The sequence below is a fragment of the Austrofundulus limnaeus genome, unplaced genomic scaffold (genome assembly GCF_001266775.1).
Source record: "Austrofundulus limnaeus strain Quisiro unplaced genomic scaffold, Austrofundulus_limnaeus-1.0 Scaffold55, whole genome shotgun sequence".
Classification (NCBI taxonomy): Eukaryota; Metazoa; Chordata; class Actinopteri; order Cyprinodontiformes; family Rivulidae; genus Austrofundulus; species Austrofundulus limnaeus.
In genome coordinates this window covers 791,239-798,308 of record NW_013952457.1, presented here as the reverse complement: position 1 = coordinate 798,308, position 7,070 = coordinate 791,239, and positions in this window count along the sequence as shown.

Genomic DNA, 7,070 nt, shown 5'->3' with positions numbered 1-7,070 from the left:
ATGTAATTCATTATTATACACCTATATTCATTTATATGTTTGTGGAGCATGCACAGGTTTTAAAAAAAATCACAATTCTAGTTTCATGGTATATTTTTGTCTGCACAGGTGGGCACAGGTGTCTGCATGACTACACTCCTGCTCCTGCAGTCAAACTCAGTCAAGATTTTCCTGATTTGATTGAACCACAAAGGGACTGTGTGATGGATGGAGGATGAGCCTCACTTGCTGACCTGTCACTTCAACCACCCCCCACACACACACACCACCACCACCACCACCACCACCACCACCACACACCCGTCTGCCTCCGTGCCCTGATTCTTCTTCAGTTTTTGACCTCTTCCTTCGAGGCCTGCTCTCCCACTGACATCCACAATCCTGTGTTCATCCCTGCTCTCCTGCTCCTCACACACACCTACAGCCTGTCAGCTCCCKCCTATGCTCTTCAGCACTACATTAACAGACAGCCCCCTCCTGTTATGTCAGCTGCATGCAGAAACCTGACATTTGTCATAATCTCACAGATATTTGACTTGCCTTGACGACAARCCTCAATCCTTGTTTGCATCTTTTYTGCAGCCTAAAGTTGCCATTTGATTTAGAGCGGTGATACAGTTTAAAGCCTGCCAGACATAAAGTGCTAAATGAGAGTATTTCACACCAATAGATCCGCTCAGTCAGGTCACATGCATCCATCTGCACTGACAAGGAGGATGTCGTTCCGTTCCACCTCACCAATCTTCCTCCTTTTTGACAAAATGACAATATGTCCGTCCGTCGCCAAACTTTTTCTTTCTGTGTCAAACTGAAATTGCTGCATTCATTGTTACAATTTCCATTCAACATGAGCTCAACTTAAGGGTTATGCAAATTTTATTGAATCAATAGGCAATTACGCTGGGAAGCTGCAGTATTTGCACGGAGTAAKTTAATAGGAAGAGATGTGGAAAAAACACTCAGGGACTGATCCCATGGGTGTGACGCAACAACACGAGTGATTAGGGTGGTGCATAGTCACACTGAAGATAGTGGGTTTCTAAAGCCACTACCTTCAAATGACTACAAAAGTGAGRCAGAAATWAAAAAAATGTGAATAAATCCTTAAAACCAAAACTGAAATGGGAAGTGTAGCTGCAAGTTACCGCAGGATCTCACTGTTGAGGTCATTCTGCTGTTTGGGTTCAGTCTGCTTTACATAAAAATGTAAATAAACCATATTTAGTGTGATTAAAGTGTTATTGACCTTGATGCAGGTTCACATAGCACTTAACAATTTGTTGCTTATTTACAAAATTACATAATTATACAGCTTTTTTACATATAATTATACACCCTCCATACATGTGTGCAGTTTATATTAATTTTTTGCTAACATCACATCAACAGATCTACTGGAGGCAATAAAGTGAAACAAAGATCTGACAATGTACAAAAGAAACCAATATGTATTTTAAAGTAAATAAGGGTTGTGTAAAAAAGCTTACGAGCAATAAACAAATAACTTATTGCAGATTGCTGTGTGAAGGACATTMGTTTGGAGAATGCAGAAGGACCTCCATGATTAGTGTGAAGAAAATGTGATCCCATTCACAGCCTCATGAGTTTAAAGGAGACATCGTGCATTTGCATCCTCATTTTTCACACTTTGATCATTCAGTTTGGGTTTATACAGTATAAAGTGGAACTGCAATAATTTGGTCTGAATTCCACATTGTTGTAACTCCACAAGCCCCCCTCTTCACCCCTTTTCTGAGGTGTGTCTCAGATCAACTCATTTTGAGGCTGTCTCTTTAAATCCAGATGAGGCACTTTGAACTCCGTCCCCCCAGCTTCCAGAGCAATCCATTCAAGTTTAGTGGTCAACTAGAATCTGACCCAGAGCGAGAAGCGAATAAAGACGATTAATGATAAGTCCAGAACTTACTAAAAAAATCAGTTGCAAAAACTGTGATGTRATACTTCAGAAAACATCGARAATAGAGAAAACTGAATAATTAGAAAATTATAAACCAAACAGAATRTAATGTTTGCAGCAGAGAGAGACTAAATTCAAATTTTCTGCGCTAGAGACTCCAGGTGCAACAAAATGCATTTAACACCTAAAAAAAAGTGGATTTTGCATGATATGCACTCTTTAAGGAAGCAATCACATGATGTGTGTATTAATCCTGAATTATCTCTCTACATGCTTGTTTGGTCCAGTATTTATATTTAATTTATATTTATTTTGAGTGTTTCAAAACCAGCAAAACAAAAGCCATACAGTAACTGACCTTAATTATAACTAGAAGAGGCAGAGTATGACACCAGCAATGAATATTTGAATCTATATATCCAACTTACTCACTTTCAAAATCATTTTGATGTGTTTTTTTTTAATTTAGCTGTGTGTGAAATTTTAACTTAATATTTTTTAGGACAGTTGATAGATATTGTCCTTTTATCACAACATAGCTTTTCAAGCTGACACAGATTAATATACTGAAATAGCAAACAGACCACAGTGCATGAAATCTTATATCTAAAAAGGTCACCCTGAAAGGGTAACTGTAGAAAGGATGGTTCAGGTTACTGGTCTAGCAGAAAYAGGTCGAGGTGTCGCTCCATTTCCAATAAACAAGATCTTATCTCTATCTCTTCAACTGTCGCAGGAACTGACAATTTCCACCACTCTCTGCTTCAGCTGCAAAATTATAGATTTCAGTTTAGTTTAGAGTCAGAAGGGGAAGTGGATCTCTAGATCTCTAGGATGAAAGATTGAAAGGAGGGAAGGAAAAGAAGGTAAGGAGAGATTGATGGATAAGGACGACTCAGGACCTGTAAAAAACATTAAACCTTCGGTTGCTGAAATGGAATGATTATCTGCATTACRGCAGGAAAAGATGAGCCTTGAACGCGGGGGGCATCCTGTGGGGATTTTTCAACAATGCTGAGACATTGTGACACACAGATGGCCAAGCCTCATCAGAGTGGTAATGAAGAGAATGGCTTACTCATCTCCTGGAGGATAGATAAACAGAGTAAACAACACCTTTGCTGCTCTTTTTCCTTGTAGGAGATTGACAGGAGGAATGGAGTGAAAAATATAAAAAAATAAACTTAAAAAAAAATCAGACTAGGAAGAGAGCCTGCCCAACTTTTGTGAATCTCTTCATTCAAAATCTCAAAAGTGTGACATTAAATTTAAAGCTTAAACATTTTCACAACACATCATTGGGCTCAAATATCTCATGAACTCAAATCTGACATGAGCTCAGCCAACGCTGTGCGCAGAGTGTTTTTAATTGAAAACTGTCAGCAGAGGCAGGGGTGCAGAGAGGTTAACCTAAGATCTATACACTGAATAAATGCTTAGACTGGCACAACTGTGAGTCCTCAAGTGAAGGACTTAAAGGCAGGAGGGATGGGGGGTGGGGGGGGGACTTGGGACACCCAGTCCTTACCTTCAAATGTAAGGAGAGAAAACAGATCAAACATGAGGTCAGAGGCTTAAGGGAACTTGCTGGAAACAGCACACACATAAGCTGTATCATATACTGTAAGGGCAAGTCTTACTTAATTTATGTTCTGCAGACATGAAGCATAAAAAACTTACACAAAGGGGGCCAAATTTAAAAACTTGGTCCAAGTTTTTTGATTGAAAAAAAAATCTTACATAACAAATGATTCTCATAGAACTACAAAACATACATAAACCAACATTAAACATAGGTTAAAATTAAATTAAATTAGATTTATTATTTCTTAGATACCTTTAATCATAATCTGAAAACTCTGACTTTATAAGAAAAAAATGTAAAAAGATTATTGCAGATTGTCTGTTGTGCTTTCCACACCAAGACAAAGACCACTGATACATTCAAACATTATTTTCTTGACTTGAAAGTTGTCATGAGAAGAATGCACTAAATGCAATAATGCAAAATCATAAAACTATCATATATTTAAAGTGTTTCAATAAAACAAAATTCATGTAATGTAAGATTAAAACCAGACACCACTCTTAGCAGCAGAACCACTCTTTCCACAGAACAACTGTGCCAACTTCTGAAACTGTGCCTGGAATCAACCTATTTCATATAAGGGGGGCAATACTATAGGCAGAAACGGGTGTGCTATGGGCTCCCCAGTTTCCCCCTATTGTTGCAAACCTGTACATGGAGGAGGTGGAAAAGAGAGCTCTGATGTCCTTTTCAGGGGTGCCACCGAGCCATTGGTTCAGGTATGTTGATGACACCTGGGTTAAAATTAAAKCCCAGGAAGTCCAACATTTCACTGATCACATCAACTCTGTGGATRAATATATWAAGTTCACATGAGAGGATGTAAAAGATGGCAGGTTGATGTTCCTGGACTGTGATGTCTCAGTTTCGGATGGAGGACGGTTGGAAACTGACGTGTATCGCAAACCCACCCATACAGACCAGTATTTGCGTTTTGATTCCCATCACCCACTGGAACACAAGTTAGGAGTGATCAGGACTCTGTACCACAGAGCAGACAGTGTCCCCACAAACACAGGAGCCAGGGAGAAAGAGAAGTCACACACAAGACAGGCTCTGGAGCAGTGYGGTTATCCTAACTGGGCTTTTCTGAAAGCAGACAAGAAACCCATGGATTCCAGCCAACAACCAGCTGAAAATGAAGACCCTAAACCCAGACCCAAACCAGTCATCATTCCGTATATGGCAGGAGTTTCAGAGAAACTGAGACGTTTATTCTCTAAACATGACGTCCCAGTGGCTTTCAAACCCCAAAATACGTTACTACAAAGATTAGATCACCCCAAAGATCCAGTTCCCCAGGAAAAACAGAGTAATATAATATATGCTGTGAAGTGTCAGGAGGACTGTGATCAGTCATACATTGGGGAAACAAAACAGCCACTGTTCAAAAGAATGAGCCAGCACAGATGAGCTCCTTCGTCGGGTCAGGACTCTGCAGTTTACACTCATCTACAGGCCAGCGGTCACTCTCAGGGATGAAGATGTTCTCATCCTTGATAGAGAGGAACGTTGGTTTGAGAGAGGAGTAAAGGAAGCCATCTTTGTGAAGAAAAACCGTCCACCATTAAACAGAGGTGGAGGCCTTCGTGTCCAGTTGTCCTCCTCCTACAACGCTGTTATTGCAAGTATGACTCAGCCCCCTGTGAGCAAAAGGTGTGAATCAGGGCCTCAATGATAACCAACACAAGGAGGGAATAAACAAAAACAAAGGGATGTTGAACCCCCGTTTGCATTCACTACATTCACATAACACGACACGGGTCAGGTGATGGGGCACATGACCCTCTATGAACAGTAGAGCTAATCAAGCCTATTGTTAGTCTATGGCCCTATTTTGCATGTGACTAACCTGTTTGTCCAGGTGGAGGTAGGGCTTATAAGGCTGAGTTCATCTGAAACTCATCAGACTAAAGAAGTCTCTTGGAGGAGAGACGAAACTTTTCACTAAAGAAGAACCCATCCAGAAGACCTACTTATTTTTCTTTTAGATTTTTTTCTACCTGGATTACTGAGATGCATCAGGAAAAAAATTAATTCCCACACTAGTTCCTTTGAATGAACAATGCAAATTAGTTATTTACTCTGCATACTGTTCAGTGTGTTTTCCAACTATTTTGACAATTTTAAATGCAATTTAAAATGAGTTTATTAATTCTGAGTTTTTCTTATCTATATACAGTCATAGGGAGGTACAGGCTGATGCCCTGCGCTTGTCAGCAAATTTATCACGTTAATGTATACTCTCCTTGTTGAATACAAACAATAAAACAATAAAACGTTAACGAGGGCCAGATTTGTCCCACAGGCCTCGAGTTTGACAAGTGCATCAGATTGATGTTTTAAAGTATTGAGTTCTGCATCAATGTGGAATTACAACAAAAAAAAGTGCACGAACAAAGCAAAAAAGTTGAGTTGATGTTTAAATGGCTGGAATTAGTAGGGGTACAAAATGAATTTGGCCAAAGAGGCATGTTTCTGGTTGGAGCTTCTGTTAGTCTGGCTTACTTTACTATCCCCACCACCTGTCCAATGATTTTAGTAATCTGTGCAGACAAAAGCCTGGATAGAAACAACCACTTCCCGCACTTTTTTCTAATGAACAGCATTTGGGAACAAGAATAGATACAGAGAAACAAGCAATATGGATCATATACTAGCATGTTAACAAGGGTAAAAGTGGGATCGAGCACATTTCTTACATGTTTCATCACTATAGCAACAGCCTTTGTACTTGTGGATGCAAGTGGGAGGCGGTAAAAAAAAGAAAAGAGCAAGAGTTAGAGTGAGAGGAGTGATGGAGAGAGAGAGACTTTGGCTTGATTCTTTTCTTTTTTTTTTCTTTTTTTTTTCCTTGGCCAGGTTCTACCAAAGCAGTTCTCTGCCAACTCAAAACCCCGGGGCTTTAAACAGCCAAGGTCACTGAAGAGGAAAAACGAACAACTGCTGGACGTGTTTCTGGACACTTCTCATCCAAAGAGGAGTGTAAAAGAGGAGTTCTGGCTTCAAACGAGCAGATCACAGCGTGAGCGTGTTGATTGTCCTCAACAAAGCCAGCAGAAGGAAACATGGAGACTCCTAAATACTCTGATTATAGTGAGCGAACAAAAAACAACTGCTCTGATTTCCTTTTTGGAGTAAGTTGCAAGATTTTTTTTATTCTATCAGCGAACAGCAATTGCAACTACAAACAGGTAAAACAGTTCAGGTTGGTCCAATATCACTTCAGCTGGAGGTTACACTAGAAACTGATGACCAATCAGGTCAAAAAATACAGAACCATCACTCCTCCAGAAAACAAGCATGAAAAACAATTTAGAGGTGCTCAGTGAACAACCTTGAGCCATAATGTCTTTTTATGTTCTCATAGAGAGCCTTTAAGACTCCCTAAAGCTGGCAAAGTGCATATTAAATTAATTAAAGTTATTACATCTCCCCTTGTTTCAGTAAGACACATTTACAGTCATTTGCATGAAACTTCCAGACCTTCCATTTCAAACACACACACACACACACACACACACACACACACACACACACACACACACACACAACCCCACACAC